A 17,081-nucleotide genomic window follows, 5' to 3' on the forward strand; every position below is an offset into this window, starting at 1 on the left:
CACCTTCTCTAGCCAGTAATACTCTGCATTCTAGAACTCCATAATTCTCAACCCTGGGTACACAAGAGAACCATGTGGGAAGATTTTTTTATTTTTTTAATTTTTTAATTTTTTATTTTTTTAAATATTTTTTTTAATTTTTATTTATTTATGATAGTCACAGAGAGAGAGAGAGAGAGAGAGAGAGAGAGGCATAGACACAGGCAGAGGGAAAAGCAGGCTCCATGCACCGGGAGCCCGATGTGGGATTTGATCCCGGGTCTCCAGAATCGTGCCCCGGGCCAAAGGCAGGCGCCAAACCACTGCGCCACCCAGGGATCCCTGGGAAGATTTTTTTAAATGAAGGACACCCAGCCCACCACAGATCACGTCACTTCTCCCAGGTAACTTGCCCAAGAACATGTAGCTGGTGAACAATGGAGTCGGGGCTTGAACCCAAGTCTTTCTGCCCCAAAGCCTTGTGCTGCCCTTTGAAGCGGGATGTCCGGGTTTGAGGAACAGGCATGGAGAGCTGGTACAGGAGAGAAGCAGAGACAGATGGCATGGCTGACTGGCAGAGGGAAGGGTCTATGTGTGTCCCACCTGGAGAACGGCATCCTAACCCTCCTCCGTCTACCAGTAGGAGGAGGCACCAGGCAGCATTCATAGGACCAGACATATGTAGCACCCACGGAGACGCATGGTCACCCCCAGCTGAGTTAAACTGAGGAAGCTGACATGAAACTGACCTTCATCTTAGGTAGTCCCCACCACTACCATCAACTTCTGAGAGTCTGTCTATCAAAGGAGATTTTGTTAGCTGAATAGTTAATGGTCTGAGTTGCTAAAGAATACTTTTGTTTCTCTAAACACATATAAATGTAAAAAGTTGTCAAATGGGTTAAAATCCAACATAGGTAACACAGTCTTGCCTACTAAGCCTTGAAACAGTTCTCATCTTCCTCACAGATACCTCCCGTTATGGGGTGGGCTCCATCCCCACCTCCTGTCCAGCCCTATCTGAGGGACAACTTTCCGGCTCCACCATGGGAGAGTCTAAGGACCTGTCATACCCTCTGACTAGGGTTTTGTAAGGTCCAAATTCATTATCTTTAAGTCAGTATTTGGGGTCTCAGTTTCCACACCTAAAGACAAGACCGTTGCTGTCCTCACCATTGCAGGATGCATGTGAGGGACAAATGAGATAGTGCATAGGAAACATGCTGAAAAGCCAAATTTGTTATTTTTCAAATGCAAAGAGCTGCTATTATTGCCACACTATTAGGCATAGTTCCTCAATCTAATTTCTTTCTTCAAAAATCTCAATTTGCAATCTGTCAGTTCTCTCTGCTTCCTGGAAGGCAGGCAATCCCCATCATCCAAGGCCTCCTGTCAGCAGGGCTCTCTTTAACAGAGGCTTTGCCATAGATACTGTTGTCTACTTAGCTATACTTAAATCTTTTCAATATTGTTTACTCAATTTGAAGAATCATATAAAAAACAAGAAGCCAGTGGAAGAACTACTAAGTATGTTTTCACAAAAATCAGATACCCAGATCTAGAAATGCTCCTCCTTAAGCCAGCAGGATATGATTAGACAGTAGTTATGTCTCTGGATGGCATTTCATTACTAGGGAAGGCTATGCTTTATCAGGAGAGATGCCCTGGCCCTGTATATAGAAATGCATTACAACAAAAACATGTATTCTATCAGGAGCTCAGAGCTCCTTTGACACATGTCGTTAATCATACTCACTTTTGCAGTATGTAACAAAAATGTTTTATATCTAGAATCTGAAGCCAAGTGATCTACAAACTCCATGAGCAGGTCCAGGAGGAGACGTGCCATTGCCTCTCGAGTGTTGATTAACCAGAACCAAACAGCAGCCTGGTCCTTACCAGTGGGAGATTTCACAAAGTCTGCTTTGTGTGAGCTGTGAAGTACACTTCATTTGGGCCTTAAAAACTGTCATACATTTGGCTCTCAAACAGAAAAGAAATGTCTTAAATAATGTTCCCCTCAGGTTAGAATTCAGACTTACTACAACTCTCTAGGCCTCTAAGGTATCCTGAAAGACAGAGCTTTCCATGGCTCTTCCCAGAACCATCCTCTTTCAAAAAGCACAACGAGAACTGGCATCTGGACCTAGAGCAAGGCAAAGGATTCTATGTAAAACTGTTCTAACTTTCACTGCACACTCACAGACCAATATTTTTCCAGTTACTAATGCATTCACTCAACAAACCCAAGCAATTCTCGAATTTAGCCCCCAAGCTCCTGTAAATTTCCACCCTTCCCCCACTTCCCACAGTCACAAGCAACAGTGTAAAAAAACCTGAAATTTCTAGAAAATGTACTGGTTCCAAAGTAGATAAAGAAGCTGTGAAAATTCAGGTCCAGCTCCCTGAATAGACTCCCAGGGGGCTGGGGTCCACTGCAGTCAACCAACATTCTACACCAGCTCCTTGCCCCCCGCCCCCCCCACACACACACATTCATTTAATCCCCATCAGAGATCTACAATAAAAATTGTTACTCCTCTCAGGAGAGTTAAGACTGGAGTTTTAGACAGCAGGTTACATCTATCTATGTATCTATCTATCTATCTATCTATCTATCATCTATCTATCTATCTCTATTCTGGTGGAGCCAGGGTTTGAACATAGGCCATGAGATTCCAGAAACCCTACTCTATGCCAGGTGCCAAATGGACTGGACTCAACTTTGACCAAGCTTCTCCCTCCCTGCTGCCAACAATTCTTAATGTGTCACCTGCTTCTACAAATAAAGATTCACAAGGGTTAAGTGACACCCTCTTCTTGAATGACAATTCCTCTGTAAAAATTAAGTCAATTATATATTGACACGGTAGAGTAAATGAACATAATCCACCTACTTCCCTCCAGCTGCTGGCCAAGATGAGCTTTATTTGGGACTGAGAAAAGGTGGGTAGTTTGGGCTGCAGGGCCCAACCAAGGTTTCAGGGAGAGTTCTGGAAAGCATACAGACAGCAAGATTTAGAAAAGTATGTGGAAAAAAGAGTGGGCCAAAGCAGATGGATTAAACATTATGCTGGAGATATTACATCCCTGATAAAAGTGGGGAGAACGTATCCAAAAAAAGCATTTACAGCATCCCTGAGAAATAATAATAATATATTGAATATGAGTTTTTACAAAGAATGGCCTGGAAGAGAAATCCACATAGTTGTCTCTGAACAGGTGACTATGGACATTTTTTTATTTTCTGCATTTTGACAATTTTTTCTATGAGTATGGATTGCTTCTGAGTTAAGGGGAAGGAAGTATTCTAACAAAACTAACAAACAAATAAGAAGGAAAAGAAGAAGGCATAAGGATCCAAAGACAAATTAAATCCATGTCAAGAGTCCATCTGGGAGATGTGGGTAACTAAGTACATGGGATTTCATTATGCTTCATCCCTACATTTGTGCACATTTGGAAATCTCCAAAAGTGAATGTGAAAGAAAGGAACTCACTAAGGCTGACCCAGAGAACAAAGAAGAAGTTCTTCCACAACCCATACCAATCCTACCTCTAGGACCAGAAGAACTCCCCAGTGCTGTAAGCCATGGCCACATATTAAATAGTCTTTTATGCAGGATTAGGTTGAGCCATGTGAAACTGTCAATATTCAGCTACTTTTTACCTAGAAAAACAGCCGTGAGTAAAAGATTTGAGATAGACAGGCCTGGTCTTACCTCTTACCCAACTTGTTCCTACATATTTCTCTGAGCCTAAGTCTGGATCACATTTGGGAAATTAGACTGAAATCAGAAAAGGCAACGTGAGTTCCAAAGAAGAGATTTTAAGAAAAAAAAAGTGATTCCTAGGTTATGCAGAAGCTGGCAGCTGCTGAGAGACACCTGTAGGACCAGCATGAGTTTGTGCTGTACACCCCAGGAGACACGAGTGTGTCTTGTGGTTCACAACCCCAGCAGGGAGGGAAGGCACAGGTCCATTGGACCACCCATGACACACGTCAGACAACCGTAGGGAAGCTGGGGTGGTCAGTGGAGCAGGAAGGCAGGGCCAGACGGTCCATTTACTAGAGTCTTGAATGGCCAGCAGGGGGAGGGGAGGATTTACACTCGGATATAAAATTCTTAAGCAAAAGGAAGGCCATCAAAAAAATATTATCTTGGGAGGATTGATCTGGTCTTGTTGTGAAGGACAGATTGGAGGGGGAAACAGCACAGCTGACTGCTCATGGCTCAGCCCTTTTTCTTTGTGGAGCAAATCAATTACATTTGCCTTTGAGCACAATATTTTAATCTGACTAATAAAGCACTTTTGAGCAAGCAAATGCTATAATCTTTCACACTTACCTGCCATTTGCTCCTCATCTCAGCTTTCTCCTCAAAGAGCCCTGAGATACACATACTCCACATACTCATAGTTACCATGGGAATTATCTGTGTGGTATATGTCATGCACAAATAATCCCTAAGCAGGAAATGCTGCATTTTATGGTAGGTCTTCCTGTAATCATACTTCACAGGTAGCCAAAATTTCAAGCCCTCACTCCAAAGGAAAAGCATGTCAAAGTTGAAAGAAACATCATAGGGCAGCCCAGGTGCCTCAGCGGTTTGGTGCTGCCTTCAGCTCAGGGCCTGATTCTAGAGACCCGGGATCAAGTCCCACGTCGGGCTCCCTGCATGGAGCCTGCTTCTCCCTCTGCCCTGTCTCTGCTTCTCTCTCTCTCTCATGAATAAATGAATAAAATCAGAAAGAAAGAAAAGAAAGAAAAGAAAGAAAAGAAAGAAAGATCACAGTCTCCTGTGTGGTTTACCACTTTACTTGTTTAAATCCAACAACTGGGCAGTCCAGGTGGCTCAGCGGTTTAGCACTGCCTTAAGCCCAGGGCCTGATCCTGGAGACCCGGGATCAAGTCCCACATCAGGCTCCGTGCATGGTGCCTGCTTCTCCCCCTGCCTGTGTCTCTGCCTCTCTCTCTCTCTCTCTCTCTCTCTCTCTCTGTGTCTCTCATGAAAAAATAAATAAAATCTTAAAAAAAAAAATCCAACAACTACCTGTTGTACTCATCTACCATGAGGTGTTTTTTTTTTAATGTAATATAGTTGGAGGAAATCATCTAGTATGTGGTAATAGAACAGTCTCTATTATAGCAGAGAATGTACTTCCATGGACCTGAAATGACTGAGGCTCTGGAAGAAAATGGCCAATTCCAAAAAGGTCTGCACATCGCAGAATGCTAGAGGGAACCAGCAAAGACCAGGAGAGGACTGCCAGAGGTGGATGAAGCAGCCCAGAAAGTTGAACAAATAGTTACTTGCACTACACAATTAGGTGTGCAGGGCTCTTTTCGCATGCAGGATGGACCATAGGCGCATCCTGTGTCACAGGCAGTGCCACCTGCTGTGCTTTAATGGAAGACCCCTGTGCAATCCTGTAACCACATTCTGTCCCTACAGAATGCTACCTGAATTTGACCCCAAACCATCTCAGTATTATACCAGTCAATTTACCCAGACTGCTGTTCACTGAAATTCTTCCTTCCTTGTTTACTGCTTTATGACAATTAGGTACCACATCTTCAGAGAATGAGGAGATAGAGCACAGATTTCTGTTGTTTTTAAGGAATTTTTAAAGGCTAACAAGAGACATCCCAACTTATGCCCCCAAATAATGCTCTCCACATACCCAATGCCACAGAAAAAACTACTGGTAGAGCAGCTTGCCTTCTAGAAGTTCACAGCCAAGTCAGGCATTTGAGACTCAGGACCAAATTTTCCTACCCAAACAATGTGTCGAAACTGCAGCTGGGTTCTAAAGGAGCTGACAATCAGCAACTTAACCCAATGTTCCTGAGATAGAACTGCACACTCTGGGGGCATCCACCCAGCAGGGCCAGGGAAGGCACGGAGGGTGTCCATATTGGTTATTAAGAATCAAGGGACCCTGCAGAGCTATGATCCTTTAAAAGATTTAAAATCATGGTGGGGGCAGCCTGGGTGGCTCAGCGGTTTAGCGCCACCTTCAGCCCAGGGCCTGATCCTGGAGACCCAGAATCGAGTCTCACAGCAGGCTCCCTGCATGGAGCTTGCTTCTCCCCCTGCCTGTGTCTCTGCCTCTCTTTCTCTCTCTGTGCCTCTCATTAATAAATACATAAAATCTTTAATAATAAATAATAAATAATTAAGAATTAATTTAATTAAATCATGGATCGTTGTGGAAAAAAGCAAAGGAGCAAAATAATTTTCCACAAAAATGGATAGCAAATGGGAACCACTTTTCAAGGAGTAGGGAAAGGCAATCTGTGGTGGGCAGTCTCTAAGGTGGCCCCATGATCCACTCCTGGTGTGTCCATGAGTGTGTGTGGGAACTGGGACTTGCTTCCAGTCAACAAAATATGGCAAAGGTGCTGGATGTCACTCCATGGTTGTTATGTCACACACAACCCCATCTTGTTAGCAGCCTCTCCTTGACAGTTTCATGAACCAAGCAGCCACACTGGGAAAACCCATGTGGCAAAGAATGTGGCCTCCAGGTCAGCCAGCAAGAGGCCAGAGCCCCCAATCTTACAGTCATGAGAAAGTGGCAACCTGAGAGAGCTTAGAAGCAGATTCACCCCCAGGCATGCCTCCATATAAAAGCCAAACCCTAGTCAACACCTTGTCTGAAGCCTCGTGAGCCAAGCTGTGCTCTGACTTCTGACCATGGAACATTGAAACAATAGATGTGTGTTGTTTTGGTCTCAAGGTTTGTGGTGATTTGTTATGCAGTGACACCGCACTCCCCCATGGTCCAAACAGTCACGAGATAGTGAGTGAGTCTGCATTCATTCTCTCTTTATACCTTCAAGAAGCTAAAACCCGGAGCTCAACATTTCTTTAGCTGTCTCTGTTTTAATAGTGGAGTTAACCTCTTCTTGACCTGAAACTATTTTTTCTTGATTAAGTCTGAATGACCTGAAAGCAATTTCCTCCTCTGTTAGAATGGCATGCATTAAATGACTATTATTTGATTTTTCACAAAACTGCATGTCGGCCCTGTGCCACTCTCCTGGGAGTTATGGGAGCTGCAAAGATAAGCAATGTACTGACCCTGCGCTCAGCGTGCACACAGCCTGGGAAGGAAGATGAAAGCAACCATCCATCCATTCAACAAATATTTGCCTTAAGCCTACCTTATTCCTCCCCACCCTTCTAGGTGCTGATGAAACAGCAGGGAAGGGAACCAAGCTGCCTGTCCTGTGGGCAGGAAGACGATGACTTGATAAACCAAAGAGCACAAACAAGTGTGGGGGAGACCAAAAGGCCTCAAGAGGGTGCACCACTCTGTCACCATCTGGCACCTGGTCCGAATACCCTCTTCACTAGAGAAGGGACAACCTCATGGTGGTTTCCAACAGGCTGTGAATTCTCCTGACATGTGCCCAAGGGCCTAAGAACCATCAATGGCTTCCCCACACATTTTGTCACAGCATCCTGATCGCGAGAAACAGTTTGATATAGACTTTTTACTTGGAGATGAACACTCAGCACCGCCCCCACCACCACCACCAACGCAACAAGCTCTGGTATTAGGTAACAGGAAACAGTTCTAAAATAGTCTGTTAAGACAGCAGAGACACATCTGACCATTGCAGGAAGAGGAGGAAGAATGCAGAATGAACTCACTCTGCATTTAGCATTTATTTATTTCACTAAATAGACTCTGAAGGGAGAAGGAAAGAAAAGGACGTTGGAGGTTCACAATGGCTTCTGGCACCGCACGGGATATCCTCCCACATCCCTGCCAGCAAGGATCCGGTTTGACCGTTTTTGGGAAAGCGCACCTGGTAACCCTGCACCTCTGTTTCTGACCTTGACAAGGTCGTAACAGCCTCATAAACAAGAGGCAAGCCTCTCTATGAAGTGGGAGCCATGGGGAGCCTACCCCTCCTTCTTATTTCAAGGCCACCTGCCCAGATGCTTTCCTGTGGCAAAGATCATGGGCCACATCCCGCACAAAGTCCCTCTGATGAAGGAGGACCCTGATTATGTGTGCATTCTTGATATAGTTATATTTGGAACTAAGAAGTTGAATGGCCCCAAAGGACCATAAGAATGTGAGATGGAGAGAGGAAAGTCAGGTGAGGTTATTATCTTATAAACATGCATGCCTGAAAAAACTTTACCTTTTTTTTCTTTGTGATGCATAAAATAGTGACAATAACAGTGAACTACTTACACTCACTGAACTTGTTACTTTAATAAAAAAAATAAATAACTGGAGCAATAGTTTTCAACTATTTTGATGGTGGAACCCTTCTTTCCCAAACCACTATCTTATGTCAAACCCAAATATAAGAATCAGATAAAACTGGAGCCACCATGACACAGAGAGATGGGAGACAGCACACCCCTGCTAGCGAGCCTGGCCCTCCCTGCCTTCCCTGCTTGGTTCCTCACTCCCCTCAGGCCCCTGGGGCTCCAAGGACCGGCTGGGAATACACAGACCTACAGTGGATCACTACGACATCCAAACCCAAATCCAAATAAGCTATGGGAGAATCCTGAAATAAAAAAGAGAAAAGCCGAGGAATGAGGGGATAGGAGGAGGAGGAAAAGCTTGAGAGCAGCAAGGAAACTGGAGCCCACCCTTGACAGTGGGAAGTGCAAAGGCTCCAAAAGTCAAAGGCAGAACCGCAGCACAATGCACCAGTGCTACTGTGTGGCCCTCCAGCACAGACAGGCCAGGGGCCATGGCTCAGAGCGGAGCTCCCCCAAGCACTGCACACTGTGCTGCATCCTGGCATCTATGCTAGGAGCGAGGGGCAGGCTTCGACAGATCCTCCCTCCACGGTGGGCCCTGTGGCCTCTGTTTGGAAGCCTTGCCATCTGGAGGATTTCAAGTTCTCTGTGAAGGAAATGTAGAAATTCAATAAAATCACCAAAGTGAAGAGGCACACAGTTTTCTGTTGAGTGGATGGGCCCGAAGAGCTAGGTAACTCTGAAAAGGCAGAGTGGTTATAAGCTTTAAAAGATGATGACGTTAAAAAAAAAAAAAAAAAGATGATGACATAAGGTGTAGTTGTCAGTTAAACTACAGAATCAACTGCCAACAGAAGGAGTAAATGGACAATACATTCTAGCGTCCAAGAGCGCCCAAGAGATCCTGCTGAGGTGCAGATGGGCAGGCTGTACCTGGAATGGGACGTGAGAACTCGTCACCTTGTCACCTGAGGATCACCTGGGTACTGGAGCAAAGATGTCTCAGGAGGGGCGAGATGACAGCTTCTGGCCCCTGGAAAGCAAAGAAATGATATTAGGCCCCATCCATTTGGTTTCCAGAAATTCCACACCTGTAGCTGCAACAACAGGGAGGGATGATTCCATCCAGCTCAGCATCAGGAAGGACACCCCACCTTCCAAAGATGAATGGCATAAGTGGCTGGGAAGGTGAGGGTCCCACCACAGGGACTGAGCGGCATGCAGCAAAGTACCAGGCAGGGAATAAGACAGGAAGCTGGATGAGGTAGCCTCTTAGATCAGAGAGCCTACCACATTACCTTCACCAATGGTGATCACATCTCAAACAAGGATAGTATCAAAGCATCACCCAGGCAGGCAACCACCATAGATCTAGGGCACAGAGATGGGTGAGTAAAAGCTCTGAGGCCCTCACCAGGAGCCAAGAGGGGAGTGAATCCCTCCCTGACAATGGCATTGAGAACTGAGACCAGCAGGGGGCAGAAAGCTTTAGCTGGGTCCTTTGGGAAACAGTCGGACAACATCTGTGAATGGCCATTTTGCAACAGACTCTCCTGGACCAGCTGCTAGGTGGACACAAGTGTCCACCTGTCCTGTCGACATCAGGATGGGCCAGGGTGTTCTAAATTCAGGAGGTGTGCTGTCCTGACGAGCCTGGTGGAATAGCCTGCAGTCCCAGAAGGAATGGGATCTAGTAACTAGAGTCGCCACTATCTGAAAGCAGGAACAGTCACTTTCAGAGTCCATCCTAGAAGAAGCTCCTTGATGAGCAACATATAAAGTTCTTTATTTCCTTGATCTTACCATTTCTACTTCGCACATGCTCACGTGCTCACCCAGGAGCTGGAGAGGTTTAATTAAGCCTCCTGAATATAATCTGCACTAATGTGAACCCAGAGAGGATTATCATTATGCCAAAGACGCACATGAAGATGCTAATCAGAGTTTTATAACTTCAATAGCAGCAAACCAGATTCCCAACAACTGAAATCCTACTCTATCCTGGCCTGTAGCTTTCATACATTCATTTTACATCAACACTTCGTTCTTCTCCAATTTCTATTTCAAAAACATCCAAACCTACAGAAAAGTTAACTGAACATTTGCAAAGTCTTCATCTACGTATACCAATATTCAACATTTTCCATATTTGCTTTATCTTTACATAAATAGAAGCTTTTCTCACAAGCCATTTGGTAGTGAGCTCTCATTGCTATCACAACACTTGACCTCTAAGTATTTTGGTAACTCCTAAGAGTGACACTCTCCTACAGAATTTTTTTTTAAGATTTTATTTATTTATTCATAGAGACACAGAGAGAGAGCCAGAGGCAGAGACATAGGCAGAGGGAGAAGCAGGCTCCATGCAGGGAGCCTGATGTGGGACTCGATCCCAGGTCTCCAGGATCACACCCTGGACTGAAGGTGGCACTAAACCGCTGAGCCACCCGAGCTGCCCTCTCCTACAGAACTGTAATGCCATTATCATACCAAAGAAACTGAACATTCATTCAATAGCATCAAAACATAGCCCATAACCAAATGTCCAAAATTAACATCATATTGCTCATTCTCTATCATGTGCCAAGCACCACAAGGGCATTGAGAGGGCCATAGTCCAATATGGAAGACCGACATACAAATGCATTACTGTGCTAAGGTGGTGTAGCTCATATGTGAGTCTCTCTCTGTAGAAGAGAAAGTAGCTGGCTCCACCTGAAGACTTGAGAAAAGCCTTATGCAATTAAGTGGTATTTAGAGAACAAACCTAGCCAATATAAACAGAGTAGGAAGTGAATGTGAAAACGGAGAGGCTTGAATGTGACAGCCAGAATAATACTGCCACCCTCCAAAAAACATCCAAATCCCAATCTCAGGAACTTGTGAATATGTTAGGTTACATGGCAAAGAGGAATTAAGGCTGCAAAAGGAATAAAGGTGCTAATCAGCTGAACTTGAGATAGGAAGATTTTCCTGTGGTGAGTCTGATGGAATCAGGAAGGCCCATACAAGATGAAAAAAGGTGCAGGAGAGTCAGTGTCAGAGAGATGCAATATAAGAGAGACCCCATCAGCCATCGCTGGCTTTGAATATGTCGGGGGACCAAGAGCCAAGGAAGGCAGGCAGCCTCTAGAAGCTGGGAAGGACAAGGAACGAGATTCTTTCTCAAGAGTCTTAAGAATGGCAAGCACATCCTTGCCAACACCTTGACTTGAGCCTGGTGAGACCTATTTAGGACTTCTGACCTCTATCCAGAACTGTAAGACAATAAATGTGTGTGGTTTTAAGCCAATGATAAAACAAAAATAAAACTGTAGAGGCTGGAAACAAGGCTGGAAACTGTCAAAGTGCTGGGAGATGGGGGCAAAGTCATCCAAGTCCTGTGGCCAAGCCAAGAAAACCTGCTTTATCCTTTGAGGAAGGGAGACACAGCCAAGAGCCATGATTGAATCAGTATCTTAGGATGAAAACTCTGGAATAAAAGGAGCAGAATCTAGAAGGAAAACAACTGACAATGTTTGCTGCCAATGAAAAAATTTGAACTTTCAAACAAAAAAAAATCAGAATTTTGGAAAATTTGCATCCATCACTCAGAACTAGGAAGTTTCCCAAAACTTAAAAAGTTTTCTGATGACACTGGTGGTGATAATAACAAATTTTTAGAAAACAATTACATGATAAAATCTGTCAACATTTAGAAGATCTCATAATTACTATCATAAGATAGTAATTCACTGAAACAGAATCACACATGGACAAACGATTGATTCAAAGTACAAAGTGGAATTTTTTTAAAAGTACAAAACAAACATTTTCAAATACAAAAAGCCCATGGATATGGCTTCACATTCTACTGTGGCACCAACTACCTCCTTTTAAGTTTTTGTGCAGTATCAAAGACCCATAATTATCCAAAAAGGCTACTAAAGGACTTCTCCTTTTCCAAGCACCCATTTGAGGCTGCATTTTCTTTACATATTTCAACTAAAACAATACATAAACCAACTGATGCATAATCAGAACTAAGAATCAAGTTGCCTCCGATCAAGCTGAACATTAAAGAGATTTATAAATATGTAAAACAATACTAGTCATTAACTTTTTGTTGTTTTGGAAACTAGTTATTTTCCATAAAAATGTTACATGAACATGAAATGGTTTATTGTTTTTTTAGATGGATTAGTACATAAATATTTGAAGTTCTAAATTTTAATTTGTAATATAATAAACATTGATTAGCAAACTCCTTCACGTCCTCAATAGGCTGTAATCACCAAGTACAAGGGGGTTCTGAGACCAAGCAGTTTGAGAAACGCTGCTTTACGGACTTGTCCAGTCCAATGAACACGGCCAAGCTGGATGTGTACTCACATCACAAAAGCTGTTCTCCTGCTTCTTTGGGCATGAAAGCCTACCCTGCTCACATTTTCCTGTCACGGTATACAAGCAGTTAATGCTCAACTTAGAAGTCCTGAAGAAAAGCATACCATACATTAATCCAGCCTGAACTCATCAGGATTAATGGGATTGGAATGCATAGCGAATAAATTCATGAGTACTGCTTTTCTTTAATCCAAGAATGTTCCAGCCGATTTATTTTATTTCTACAGATTTAACAATTCACTTTTTAAAAAGAAAGAGTCATGAGAATGCTACATACACTTCATACTTTAAGAATTCAATTTCATTTATTTTGTAAATACGGCAAGCAACATTTCAATACCACATCTGACAAGCTGGACTGTAAAGGTGCGGCGAGGATGCCAGGTGGCTCTGTGTAATGGGGGACACCCAGCCCACTGGCAAGAAGATATATGCAAAATAACGTGAAAATATCAGCAGACGTATTTCCACTGGACAATTTAGACACCAAAAGGAATCAGATGTTTTCATTAAGTATATTGATGAGCCACTAAAATGTTTTCCCAGTAATTAAACATAAAGCCCAACTTTTTGGCAACTTAAACAGCGGCTTTGCCTGTAAAATGTGTTTTTATTCTGTTCCTCATTTCACAAATGTTTTGGGTGCCAGATATGGTTCCAGAAGTCAGGGATGCAGCAGTGACATTATTGGACCAAAACCCCTGACTGCCTGGAGTTTATGTTCTATGACTGGAAACGCCTCTTTGAAAAATAAAAATGTTGGAAATATTAACTGGAGGAAGCACTCTTCTGATCTCCTAAAGCAATTCCATGAGATTATCCTACATTAAGATGAGCCGCAACTACATAAGTATGTGTTCCATCCCACTAGGAGGCCAGATGCTACAGTTATGGTAAGGAACAAAGCTCCAGGAAGCACAGTCTAAGGCAGCTAGGGGATTTCTGTTAGGTCTACTCACCCCAGTCAAGAGCTCTGGCAAGAACAGAGCTCCTTTGGGATGGCCGAGCACCTGTGGAACTGCCAAGGGCACATGAAGATGTCAGAACCCTGGAAGGAGAGCATTTGTAGTTTAAAAAAGGAAATCATAATTAATTTTTTTCCTTGGCGTGAATAGTTTTCGAATTTCAATGTAAGATTTTTGTTGGTTAAAAGGCAGCACAGGCTAAGAGGTTGCCAAGTAGTTACACGGAAATCACTTTTCTGTTCAGGGGAAGAAATGGAGGATGGTATTAAAGCCTAAAGTACAGAAAAGAGACTGCAGTGTCCCTGGCACCAGTAGGGCAGGCCTCCAGGCATCATCGAAGGATCCAGCACTGTGCACACAGATTCTCAGACCTTCATCCCGTTTGGTGAGGGGCCTGCTGCGTGGGCACCGTAGGAATTGCATCATGAATATGATATCCCAGCGGCTGTGCTAAGAGGACCACAGGAATCTGGGAGCCAATCCTTCTCTCCTTCAGCCTCCCAGTCTTAAAACTGCATTTTAGATCTACCCAGAAACGACCGGACCCTTATTAACTGAAGTAATGCATTTCTACAGGGTAGATCTAGAGGGTACCAAGAACCAAAATACTATGTTCCCTTACGCTCCCATCAGACCTACATTTTCTGACTTCCACAGCTCCATGACAGACAGCACAACACATATGCTGTGAGCATGTGTTGCTCACTTACCAGCTTTTCTCAATGATAACGTGGTGTCTTTTACCCGCTGACTGTGGGCTTTACAGCTGCTACTCAGTGGTTTCCCAGGAAAACTCACAGACTGGATACCAGTGTCCACGTGAGGATGTGAATACCTCACCTCTTCTAACAATTTCCAATGTCCACCCTAACCCCATCTGTATCAGGGACCTACACCAGTTTCTGTCCCCTCTCTGAGACAGCAGTAACATTTAAGTATAAATGCTGTTTGAAAGACCACAGACTCCATATAGCCATTTGTGATTCTATTAAACTTATTAGGGGAAAAAAATGACAAACTCTAAAGAAAATCTGGTCTAGGAAATTACAGCAAGGTATTTATCCTCCCCCCAACCCTTCAAAAATTAAAATTACTCCAGCCATACTGCACCAAGGAAAAGACCACTGGAAAGACTGGAAAAGACCATCACAATTTGATGATTCAACCTTCCTCAAAGATACAAAATACTCTAGGAAAAGGCCACAGAATCCTTCTCTGCTATGTACTGCAAGAGACCAGTAAAGGCCATTTGTCCCATTAGCCTACATCTCCTGGCAATGCCAACAGCAGAAGAAGCCCAGAAAGGCCAAGTCTGAGGTTACGGGGCAATGGTTCTCAAGGATGCCTCTGCTCCCACCAAGGGGCACCTGGCAATGCCTGGAGATATCTGTGGCCACTACAGTTGAGGGATGCAGGTGTTGCCATCTAGTGCTCAGAGGCCAGGAATGCTGCTGAACATCCCACAAGGCCTGGGACAGTGTGCACAACAAAGAGGTACTGACACAGCACCAAAGTAGAGAAAGCCTGCCACACTGTGAGAAACTGTAGACTGTAGAGTGTTCTACAGACTTTAAGTGAACTTGGTTAAAGAATTCTATTAGTTTTTAAAAAGTTACAAATAACATCTGCAAACAAACATGTATTCATGCTTAGAAAGCCAAACCTCATCACCACATCCCTGGAAAACCCTCTAGTGTCCCCAAACCAGGATTGAGAATAACAAAGAGGCAAGCAGAAGATGGGAAAAAGTAAACAATTAAAAAACGTAGTATAGGCTAAGACATGCTTCACTTATTAATCTGAGTCCTCATTTCTTCCAAGGTGACCTTGGAAGGTGAAGGTCAAACATGGAAGAGCCAGGATGGCCAGGCAGGGCCCCTGAGAGGGAAAGGAAGCAACAGGCTGAGCCCTCCTGAGCTCACAAGAGCCCCAGGGGGATGTCTTATCCCCATTTTACAGCTCCAGGAGGCGAGGCACAGAAGATCAGAACAGGACTCTGCTGTGACAGAAAGATCCCATTGCCACTTCATTAAATGGTCCTCTTGCTCTGCAAAACACACTGTTGCAGCGTTTGAATGGAAGGATATCCTCGGAGAAAGCACAGAGATGAAGCAGTGTTCAGCACAAGGATGACCACTTCTCTCCCAGAAATGTTCTGCCCACCAAGGAGCCGTGAACCTCTATTTTATAATGCCTGAGATCTGAAAAACAAAATCGTAAATTCTAAGAGTTGGAAGGGACCAACTCACCACTGAATGCAGAAATCCTCCCAGGTCATCATGGGAAACACTGATTAGGGCAGGACAGAGAAGGGAGACATGGAGGGAGGGAGGGCACGTGTTCGGGAGGGCAGGTACAAAGAAGCGACTCTCCGTGTTGCCACTTCCCTCCCTCCCCCTTCAGAGCCCTCACCAACCAGCCTCTGACTTCTGCCTCCTGATAGGAGTAATAAATACGCATCTAAAGCCCACCATACCCACCCACCCCACCCCCCATGGCAGTAACAATAAGAAGAATGGCTCACATTCCTATTAAATAGCCACTAAGTGCCAGCCCCTTGTAAGGCACTGTCTGTGTGTGACTTCATCTAAACCTCAAACCAGGCCTTGGAGTTTATGCAGCTGTTAGACCCATTTTACTTAAGCCAAGCCAGCTGTGTAAAGTAGTCATAAAGCTGAGGCTTGGTTCAAACCTTGGCACATCCAACTCTGAAGCCACTCGGATGCTCCATTATTTTTAATACTCCTGAAACTCTACATGAGAGTATAATAGGTCCCCTAGGGCAATGGGCCATCACATAATTACAGTAAAACTTTAATCAGACACAAAGGAGGATTCTCCCACTTAGCAAACACAGAGATGCGAGGGAACGAGGATGCAGAAGACAGGTCTTCAAGGCGACTTTGGTTTCAGTCTCTGCTCAACCACTGACCAGTTCAATGAGCTGGGGCAAATTATTCTGAATCTTAGTTTCCTTACTTCTCCAAAAAGGAAACTACTACTAAGCTCATGGAATTGTTTAAAAATAGTAGTAAATTGAGATTATGCATATAAACAGATCCCATACATTGTAAAGTAAATACATTCCTGGGAGACTGTCCCTGAATAAGTGACATCATTTCAGAAACACTCTGTCTTCATTTCATCCTATTCTGCAAATGCACTGGCTCCTGGTTGGCATTTTGAAACTTTTCCGCCAAATAGCTAATGAGCTATACAAATAGATAAATGCAGCCAGGGGGAGCTGCTATTTTAGGAAATTCTCCAGTTGAAGTGAACAATTGTTTGATGTGTGAATAATCAGCTCTTAATTATGTGGTTTGTCAATATTTTAAAAGAATTATCGCACTAACAAGCTACAGGGAGTAGACTGCAGCACCTACCAACTTTGGACATTTGCATTTCTCTCTGCCAGTAACTGAACCCAAAGAATTTAATAAAATACAGTCCTCGCCAGTGAAGAAGTGATGTATGATCGAAAACAGAGGGGCACCTGGGTGGCTCAGTCGGTGAA

General features: G+C 43.9%; 1 protein-coding gene across 6 annotated transcripts in view; it reads right to left on the minus strand.

Moving 5' to 3' along the window:
• SLC7A1 (solute carrier family 7 member 1) overlaps window positions 1–17,081 on the minus strand; it is a 79,994-nt gene that overhangs the window by 33,168 nt on the left and 29,745 nt on the right. For 4 of the 6 annotated variants that reach the window (XM_041767871.1, XM_041767869.1, XM_041767870.1 and 1 more), the window contains one exon: window positions 9,153–9,252. The exons of the other annotated variants lie outside the window; for them this stretch is intronic. The gene's annotated coding sequence lies outside the window, so the exon portion shown is untranslated. The remainder of the gene's footprint in view (window positions 1–9,152; window positions 9,253–17,081) is intronic. 6 annotated transcript variants of the gene reach the window in all.

Source organism: Vulpes lagopus, chromosome 8 (genome assembly GCF_018345385.1).
Source record: "Vulpes lagopus strain Blue_001 chromosome 8, ASM1834538v1, whole genome shotgun sequence".
Classification (NCBI taxonomy): domain Eukaryota; kingdom Metazoa; phylum Chordata; class Mammalia; order Carnivora; family Canidae; genus Vulpes; species Vulpes lagopus.